Source organism: Tamandua tetradactyla, chromosome 22, assembly GCF_023851605.1.
Source record: "Tamandua tetradactyla isolate mTamTet1 chromosome 22, mTamTet1.pri, whole genome shotgun sequence".
NCBI lineage: Eukaryota > Metazoa > Chordata > Mammalia > Pilosa > Myrmecophagidae > Tamandua > Tamandua tetradactyla.
This window is the reverse complement of record NC_135348.1, coordinates 32990032-33000895: the sequence shown is the minus strand read 5'-3', so window position 1 is coordinate 33000895 and position 10864 is coordinate 32990032. Positions and strand designations below refer to the sequence as shown.

At 36.7% G+C, this 10864-nt stretch overlaps 1 long non-coding RNA gene across 1 annotated transcript in view; it reads right to left on the bottom strand.

Annotated features, from left to right (window-relative positions):
- Positions 1-6691: 6691 nt before the first annotated feature.
- Positions 6692-10864, bottom strand: part of LOC143666096 (uncharacterized) — a 65086-nt gene continuing 60913 nt past the window's right edge. Inside the window, exon 5 of the long non-coding RNA XR_013167389.1 lies at positions 6692-7534. This is a non-coding gene — a long non-coding RNA (uncharacterized LOC143666096). The remainder of the gene's footprint in view (positions 7535-10864) is intronic.

Here is a 10864-nt window from a genome sequence, read left to right as displayed (position 1 = left end):
TCAGCTTCATCCTGCTGAGGTGTGATTCTAGATTTTGGTGAGACATATTTAGAATAGTCCATAGTATTAGCTTAGGGTAAGTCCCATTCTTAGAGCTTAGGCTTTCCATAGATACAAGCGAATGCCCCGAGCGTTCAGAAATGTTTATCCACTTTTATGACTTCCAGTACTGTGCAAACTCTGGTGCCTCTCTTCCCTTCACAAACTCCAGGAATTGTTTTCTGACATTTAAAATAAAAAAGTATCAGATTCTAGCCCTATAGAGCCATAATTTATTCTTGTCAAAAGACTCTAGAGTACTTCTATGTCGTCTTCTGGAACTGCTTCTCAGAGAAGCTCTCCCCTGAATATTTTCGCCATTCCCATAGCCCCAACCTTGACTTTCTGCATCTTTTTTTTTTACATGGGCAGGCACCGGGAATCGAACCTGGGTCCTCGGGCATGGCAGGCAAGAACTCTTACCTGCTAAGCCACCATGGCCCACCCAACTTTCTGCATTTTTTGACCAGAATAACTCGTCTTCCCTGTCTGGACACTCCTTACCTGTGCATGATTTGTCTTTGTTCTAGGTAGAAAGCCAATGTAAATGTAAAATTCACTTTGTGTTTGTTTTCTCTCAAGGATCATAGCTCTGCATTATCAGATTTCCAATTATTGGATTTAGTTGTTTCATGCATCCTTTAGTTTTATCATTGTTTTCAGCTTGAGTGTAAGTCGATACATTTTGGGTGTATAATTTGGGTATATATCTTTGAAAATGGAAAATGAAATAAAAACTCATTTGTTGTTACACACTCCTTTAACCATCTCAAGAAAAAAGGAAATGTGAATATTTATGTCCATTTACACAAATGGAATCTGAGGTTCAGAAAAGTTAAGTAACACACAACTACCATAAATTCAGAAGTGGTCAAGTCAAAATTACTGTCCGGATATGACTGTTTCCAAAACCTGTGTTATTTTTATTACTGCACCCTCTAGCAAACTCTGTGGCATTCTTTCCTTCAAAAACTTGCCACAGAATCACACAATAAACTTGTTTATATTTTAGATGGTTTTGAAAATAGCACCTTCTCTGGTTTTACATAATGATTATCTTTCATGATTCTCACCAATAAAAAAGTAGTATGAGCTTAAGCTATAGTAATAATAACAAGTATAAAAACAAGTGTTTGTTGAATATTTAATATATGCCAGTCACTGTTTTAATTGTCATACATATATACATATATATATATATACATATATATATGTATATATATATACAATTTTTAAAACAACTTTATTAGGGAGATACTATTTTATCCTCATTTTAGAACTGCAGAAACTGAGCCATAAAAAGTTAAATGATTTGTACAAGGTAACATGATTAATACATTCAAAATTAGAATTTAATATTTGTCTGACTTTGGAATTAAATGTCGAATTAAATGTATAATGGACTAAGAATATAAATTGAGAATGACAAAAGAAATAGGATACAAGATAGACAAAAATTATCAAATTCTTTTTGAAGTAGAAAGACTAGTACAGGGAATATTAGTAATTTCTTTTTTACTGCTGTACATTAGTGATAAATATGCCTGTTTAATTACAAAATGAGAAATAAAATGAAGACTTTATATTTCTAAATCAATCACATCCATTTACAGAGGTGGAAATTGATTTCTCAAATGGCTTACTGAACAAAAGCATTTATACTTACTGAAAAGCATAAATGTTGTACCAGTGTGGGGATAAAATACATATTTTCAATTCTAGTTGTTTTATTTTCCTCATATACCTCATATGTCTTCTTCTAATTCACAGATATTTATGGACATTTTCTAGCCGATTCAATTTTTGCTTTTTATCTAACCCGTATTAGGCACTTACTATGTAATGGTTTCCATGAGAAATGGTTAATTTTCTCATTTTATTCCCACAGAGACCCTGTACAAATATTATTATCCTAAATATTCAGAAAAAGAAGCTGAATCACTATGAAGTGAAGGAATCTGAGCAAAGCCAGTAGAATTAAAACCCAGGCATATACCAAAAGTTTTTATTTCATTGGCGATAATTCACGCTTCTCTATGTAGAAATTATTTTGTTATTGACAAAAGGGCTTTCAGTTTTTCGTTCAATGTCTTAACTTCACTTGATTTCCTTTGGCTTCGAATGTAAAAATTTTTACCATTGCACAAACGAACTGGCTCCTTTCTACCTTTACAACTTTTTCCCCTGAGTATCCTCCACAATGCTTTCTGCACAACAAATGTAACAAATACCATCAATTTCCCAGAACATGTACCATGTTTGTGTACTTCATCTTATCTCACCAATACAAAATTTCCATTATTGTTTTTATGTGCCTGAACAACTCATGTCTCAAATAAAAAATCACAAATACCACTGGTTGATATTTGTCTCACTTCTACTCCTCTGAGAAGAGTCCTTCCCGGTAGCCTCATAGAGTTCCTCTATTGTATAAATGTGTTGCAAATGTTAGTTTTCATTGGTCGTTGTCAACATGAACTTCTTCAGACAAGTTTTATATCTCTTTAGTCCATGTTTCACATGCCCAAAATTCAAGTTATCCCATATTTTCTTCCTCCCTTTGTCCTGTAATTGTCATAAAATTGTTGTAAAGGGAATTGAAAAATGACAGCAAATTGAAAGCAGATTTGACACAACTAAAGTTTGCTTCCTTAGTGTAATTTATTTGCTCATATATTCCCAAACTGTGAAGACAATCCATAGTTAATAACTGGGTCAAAGACACAACACACTTAACTTTAGAGAGTGAAAGATACAACACTCTCTAAAGTCCATCAGCCCATGGCGAACACAAAGCAGGAGGGCACCTTTAATAAAGGTCTTAGGAGCTTTCCCAGAAGGCATCAGTGGAGGACCCAAAGCCTTTGGCAGGAGGCACTGGTCATGGTGTGGTGATGAGGAGAGGCAGCAAGTCTCCAAGTACAGTGTGGACCTTGGAGCAGGGAATCAGAGTAATGGGGTGTCCATCTGCCTTGACCTGACACTCACCAGAGTGACATCTGCTCTCAGAGATCTGATCGTAATGTCCTTATCAAGTGTTTCTCTGGCAGGAGTCATGCCAGTCCATATCATATTCTCACAGAAATGTTTGGTTAGTATTGTTACCAAAACATTTTTTTCTCAATTTTTCTAGACTCTATTTGTGGTCAACAGATTTACAATATTCTTAGAATTCAAGATCATTAATATTATTTTAGTATATAACAATCCACTCTTTGATCTTGGATCACAACAACTTTGCTCAACAATACATTTTAGTAAGTAGTTTTTAACACTGTAATCAACAATACAATGTGTTAGTTGCTCTAGTCTTTTCAACATATTCAAACAACCACTCTCCAAATTTCTAAAATTTTAATTCTCCAAATCATCCAAATATATTACCTGAACAATTTTTCTTCCTAGTAAGTAACAGTTTTTATAACATTAATAGACATACAAAAGCTCATAGCTTGCTGCAAAGTATTTTCATTTGTCATATAGGCAGTGTTCAATGTGCCAAATGCTTTTGGAAAATCTATCTCATGATCCTTTTCTGTCTTCTGTAATAAGGACTGGATCTATTTCATCTCTTCCTAAAATTTTGTTTGACCTGATCATGTTTTACTGATATTCTATTTGCATTAATTAGAGTTATTTCCATTGTAGCAATCTGATATACCTCATTCTTCAACTTCACAATTCCTTTATCTTTAATGGTCCAGTCATAGTGATTTTTTCTGTTAACCATAATATATGTAATTTATTGAAATGTGGTGAATTAGAGGAGAAATTCCATATTCCTTCCAGTATTCCAGTAAGTTATGTTTCTTTCATTTTTAAAGCATGTTGTCATAGTCCAATTACCTAGATTATTTACTAGCAGCTTCTATGATATTTTAGCACAAGTTTTAGGTGTATTTATTTCTGGTATCTCTTTGTAGCTAGAAATTAGGTCCGCTTTCCAAACTTAATGCTTGTATCTGCATAGCTTATATGTCAGTGGGCATCTGATCTGCTCTAAGCATCCACACTTCTCTTGGAAAATCGAATATTACCATGTATAATATCCCAATTCTTGTATTCCTCCCTTGAGGGCAAATATTCACATGTCACATGTCCCTAAGTAAACATAACCATTGCCATAAATCACATCTAATTTAGCTCTATTTAAATTATCAGCAATATTTGGTGTCCAGTATTTTCCTGGTGTAAGTGCTAGCCTTCAAATATCCCACATATCTCTTAGCTTCTACTACAGCATATCACGGTTGTTTTCTAGCTATATTTTGTTGATATTTATTCTGATATTTTGATTATTAAAATCCAACAGACACATTGATGTTTCAGAATGTCTTAAGATTCCCCTACCTTTCTCCCATGTTCCTGAATATGGGCCATGATTTCATATATATTTTTAATTGAAAGTTCTAAATTTGAGAAAGCTGACATGGCATGGCACTTAATTTTTATTGTGTTCTTTTAAAATTTTCCAATTTCACATCCATTTCTTCTGTCTGGTACTATATATCAGAGTTCCTATTAAGCTTTCTTCTAATTCCCATAGAAATTTTAAAGGTTTCCTTTCTATGGTTCTGATAAATGGTAAATCCATAAATAGTAGGCTAAATGGATCTTGAAAGTATTTATTGCATAGTTTTATTAAATTAGTTTGATGTTACCACTTGCTGTATGACATATTAGTAATATCAGCATTCCATTTAATATTATCATTTTTGGATTTTTCCCTAATTGTTCCACTGTATTATCTTTGCAAAATCTGTAAGTGTATCCTGCAGTTAAATTGGTCAATATTCTATGAGAATAATAAAGAGTGGATGTATCCATTTTGGGGATTGTAACTCCTATAGAGGTCCTATTAGTTTTTTATTGCAAATTTCTTCACAAATTGTTTGACTCACCAGCCCTGTGGTATTAATGTGAATCTTATTGTATGATGAATGATCCTAACAAATCTGGTCCTGCAAAGGTGTTAGCCATTGCTAATTCTCAGTATGTGCTTTCACTGTCATCATTTCATGTCCCAATGACCAGTGGAAGAAGCCATGATTTATGTTCTCTCTAATGATCTTCTTCTTGAGTTTTGTTTACAATTTCTTAATGAGTAGGTGTGTCTTATCGTTAGGCTACATTAATGGCAGAGGATTTTTAAAAATCATGAGTGAAGGTCTGGTGGGTATGGTCAGTTTGTAAATTCTGGCCTAAATGTGGAGAATTCTTATAATCCATGAAATCGACTGTGATGAACATTAAGGGAAATAACTTAAATTGCCAGTCTAATTCTGTATAACCAAACTCATTATCAAACCGCTTCTAGAAGATTTCTGGTTTAAAGAATTAAGCTTTTGATGTGGCTAATTTAGTTTCACGTATAGCCATATTTCTGTAGTGGAATATAGTTGGCCATTCTGAGACCCTAAGGGTTATGATGGTCATTTATGATACCATAGCTCCAATACCATATACCCAATTCTCACATAGCTCCAATGGCACCCCATTCTCACTGTCTCACTAGATAGTACTGGAGGTATTTCCATAGTAACCTTAGGCCAGTCTTTTATAGAATTTAATAGGTTTGCTGAGAGTTATAATTTTGCTGAGAGTTATAATTATGGTGTGTATTCATGACATGGTATTAGGTGTAATGCTATTTCCTTTTCTTCCTCTTCAACAGCATAATCACCATCACTGCTAAGTTAAATAAATTAGCTGCCTTCTGTGCAGTGCTGGGAGATACCCCTTTCTTAGAAATGACAAGAAATTTTGTCACAAGCTAAAAATAAAAGTGGAGCTTTCTGAAAAAGGCGGACATACCCTCAAAAGCCACTGTTTAAGCAATAATTGGTATAAGCTTATTTTGTTTCAGTAAAAACAACATAATAAGCCACTATACTATAATAGTCAATCTATGACCATTCCCTGCTTTATATGATACTCCTTTGTAATATGGAACTTAATATCAACCAATGATTATAATTTCCCCTTTGGAAATACCCTTATTGCCTTTATAACTAATGTTAACTTACTAATTATTTTGAGACTCTTACTTCAGTTGAGATCTCCCTGTTCAAACATTTTCTCTTCCAATAAACCAATTTTATTGATTATTAATGGTGCCTCCATTTATTTTTACAATACCCATCATCATAATCAACATCATTAATTTCCTCACATATCTTTTGTATCATAGCCACAAAAGATAAAGTGCCTTGCTGACAATTCTAAGTACCAGTCGCAACTTTTTCTTGGGATCATGGCTGTTATAAGATTTGTAACATTTCTGCCTACCAGATTATAATAACCATTCATAGCAAAGCCCAGCACTTTTTGGCAACTTCCTATTGCTTAGTAAGCTGTATCTATGTTAGTATTTATAGAATAATGTTAATCCTTTAGATTATGGACCCTAATATCCTTATGGTGATGATATCTATAACTGCTTAACTACCTCAATGTATTATAACATTTCCATTGAAAGTATTGGTCAAAGTAATCTGTATGACATGAGAAAATAAATGTTCTAATTGTGATGTTGTGTTTTCATGTACTCATACGGGTATATTTAGGTTCAAGGCTACTTATTTCTGCTAGCCAATGTGGTCATTCAAAGATGAAATGTTTTCATTTTATTTGTATAATTGAGTCCTTTGTATTGTGTTTATGGTTATAGTTTCATTACTAGAATTACCAGACACCTTTCTGTGTCTCCCATGTTTAGTATTCTTGACAATCTCATTCAGCAAAAATGCAGTAAGCATAACATTAAACAATTACAAGATCTATAGATTTTAGAGCAGTTGGTTGCTCTAACCCATAGACGTGTTACTAGTTTCACTAAACAAGAGCTACTTTGGCAGCAAACTGGCATCTTAGAACTTGTTTTGCTGCCTCTGTTAGCTGTTCTGTCAGTTCTAAAATACCAACAGCCCGTTGTGGGTAATATGCACTTGCTCTTTCACTATAATATGCGATTACAGAAAGCCGTTCAGGTATTAAATCTGGGTGTTGTTCACTCAAGCCTTGAATAGTGCCTAAAGCAGCCTATAGCTCAATCTGAAATGACTCAGGAATGCCAGTCTCAGTGTCTTCAGTAGTGGCATTATCAAAGTTCTCAGTGCCCCCCAGTTGGCATCAGGCATTCCCAGTCATCCTATTCAAGATCCTGGAGGTTTTTGTCACAGCTGCTCACACAGATGATGCTTTGCTCTACTGCTTGTCTCCACTCTTCAAAAGGGCTCAACCTACTGTAGTGTAGCAGTGGTGCAATAGGAGATAGGCATCTACTTCAGATTCAATACAAGTAAATAGCCGTATGACTAACTGCCAGCATTAAAGCTTGCTTGGCGGTATTCCAGATAGTGGTTGGAGATGCTGGAACTCATCCTACTGGTGTCACCTCAGTTCTTGCAGTTAGTCTTCCAAAAAGAATGAAGCTCACAAAGATGAACAGTCTAACCAGAACTGCAATGAAGAGTCCAACACATCTGCAACACATCTGCAAGTGAGACAGGCAAGATATTAGTATGCTTAACCTATGCTAGGTATTTTTCCCATAGGGTTAGCCAGTAAATGTTGCATGAATTTGGTGCTATAATTTCTCCAAATTACATAATTCTATCCATGCTTCTAATTAACAAATTTATCTCTATTTCTCTTTAAGTCTGTATTTCTGTATCAGTCAGTAATTTAATTTCAGTAGGCTGTGTTCTAATTATATCTATAGGACTAGGTAACTTCAACTTTTCCCTATGATTTAAAGATTTAGTGGCATTCCACACTTGTTTAGACTAACCTTTCAAGTCTGCCTCATTTGTTAGTGTCCTCAATTTTTCTTGTAATAATCCATTAATTTCTCTCTGTGCTTTCTGTTGCTGTAGGGATGTATGTTAAATGAAAGTACTGGAATATTCCTTTGTTCTCTGGCCATTTTTGTCCTTCGTTTCCCGTAAAATGACTAACTTGATCTGATTTTGTGATTAGAAGGTTTCCGTAACATATTATCCATGTTTCAAGAAATTTCATGGTTTATACCTGATCATTGTTTTAACATGGAAAGACATTTCAATCCCTGACTATGTTTATGCCATATTACAAATATAAGCTTCATTTCTCTTGCTGGCATTGGATCTACATAGCCAATTTCCATTATTTCAAATGCTGTTTCTGCTTTTTGTTTACCAGATGTAACGTTTTTATATTTCCATGCTGCAAAGTTTTTAAAGATTTCATATTTATGAGCAGTATTTCTTGTAATGTGTGCATACATGGGCAAATTCCTCTTCTGCATCCATTTCAATGCACCATGTAACTCTTGGTGTCCTGTCCATCTTGTGCCCATTCACATATTTTACTCCACGGTGTTGTGTCATTTATCTGCTTTTCATTCTCCTTTTTCATTCTTGATTATTACCTTAATTACAGTTGTTCCGTGTCCTTTTTCTACCCTGACTAACCTGTCTACTGCATTATTATGCTTTGGTGTCTTAAATTTGTCCTTTTGATATGCAGATGTATGTGTCAACATGATCTCGATCTTTAAATTAGCTATTTTATCCCATATTTATTTGCCCAAATGTCATGGTTAATAATTTGTCAATTACTCAGTTTGTGTGATCCCAACGTTATTGCTGCTCCATTAAGCTATTGCTCATGAATCTGTAAATATGTATAATTTGTATATTATTGCCTTTTTCTCTTTTAGCGTTTGTTCAATTGCCAGCCAGATTGATACTGTGTTAGTTAGATTCAGTTGTCAACTTGGCCAGGTGAGCATACCTAGTCTTGTTGCTGTGGACATAAGCCAATGGTACGTGAACCTCATCTGTTGCTAATTATATCTGCAGTCGGCTAGGAGGTGTGTCTGCTGCAATGAGTGATATTTGACTTAATTGCTTGGTACTTAAATGAGAGATCGCAACGTAGCACAGCTAAGCAGCTTGGCATTTCTCATCTCAGCACTTGCAGCTCGGCCCAGGCCTTTGGAGATGCAGGAAGAAGTCACCCCGGGGAAAGTTGTTGGAACCCAGGGGCCTGGAGAGAAGACCAGCAGAGACCATCCTGTGCCTTCCACATAAGAAAGAACCTCAGTGGAAAGTTAACTGCCTTTCCTCTGAAGAACTAACAAAATAAATCCCCTTTTATTAAAAGCCAATCCATCTCTGGTGTGTTGCATTCTAGCAGCTAGCAAACTAGAACAGATTTGGTACCAGGAGTGGGGTGCTGCTGCAATTTGCAAATGCCAGATATGTTTGAATGGTGTTTTGGATGGCTAAGGGGAAGACTTTGGAGGAACTGTGAAGAGATTGATGATTAAGTCCTTGAGTGTTTGAAGAGACTCTTGGTGTAAATGGAACTACTACCAATCTTGACAATGGAGCACACAAAAGGGAGAGATTGGAGTTTGCAGAGTGAGAACCATGGAAGCTCGGGTCTGAAGCCAAGAAACCTCGGCCAAGAGAGTGGACCCACCCATGTACATGGAGAGGGTGAGTTTACCCTGAAGGGTGAGGATGAGTCTCCCCTCTCATTGTGGTGGAAGAGTTGTGCAGCCTCAGGCCTTGGAAAAGGTAGAGCATGCTCCTTGGGGGACTGGGAGAGCCTGGCTGCCACCACATGGAGGGGTTGAGCATGTGCCCCAGAAATGGTAGAGAGCCCAGGGGTGGCCCTGATGCCTGGAGAGAGTGGAGCCCAGAGGTGGTCTCCTTGATGTTCTCCGATTTGTTCTGGAAAGAGGCTGGCCACTGCATAGGCCCTTGGAAGGGGTGGGACTGCCACTTTCTAAAGCCGAAGGATAAATGACTTTCAGACTTTGAAATCCAATGGTGTTTGCCTGCAGGTTTTCCTTCCAGTTTCTCCCTATGGATCCAGTGTTTATCCTCCTTTGCATATTGGCATCAGATAACTTGTTTTGAGATTCACAGGCCCACAGCAAGAAGAGAAGTTTTTGCACCTGTTTAAGGTGATGCTTGAAGTTGCCAAGTTGACAAAGGGTGGACATGTGTTAGTTAGATTCAGTTGTCAACTTGGCCAGGTGAGTATACCTAGTCTTGTTGCTGTGGACATAAGCCAATGGTACGTGAACCTCATCTGTTGCTAATTATATCTTCAGTCATCTAGGAGGCATGTCTGCTGCAATGAAGGATGTTTGACTTGATTGGCTGGTGCTTAAATGAGAGATCACAATGAGAACAGCTAAGCAGCTTGGCATTCCTCATCTCAGCAATTGCAGCTCAGCCCAGGCCTTTGGAGATGCAGAAAGAAGTCACCCCAGGGAAAACTGTTGAAACCCAGGGGCCTGGAGAGAAGACCAGCAGAGACCATCCTGTGCTTTCCACATAAGAAAGAACCTCAGTGGAAAGTTATCTGCCTTTCCTCTGAAGAACTAACAAAATAAATCCCCTTTTATTAAAAGCCCATCTGTCTCTGGTGTGTTGCATTCTGGCCGTTAGCAAACTAGGACAGATACTAATTGTGCAGTTTGCACTGCATGCACTATCCCTTTATGAGTTACGGTCTTTGGATCTTTGGGTCTCAAAGCCACATCCTTCCAGCATGAGGTCATTGTGACTCCACCATGGGGAAAGGAAGTTATGGTAGCTGTAGCTGGATAAATCACACATTGCTAGGAGGCTCAGACCAGAGTGGTTCCCATCACCCAACTGCTTGCACCTGGACTCAAATCATCCTTCAGAACTTCCAGCAAGCCCACAGTTAGGAAGGCTGAGATTCCTTCAGTTAATTCAGAGAGTCAGCTGTCCATCTGAAGTTCCTGTTTGGAAATGTACCATTTTCATTTGAGAACCCATTGATCCAGCACAATTTTTTT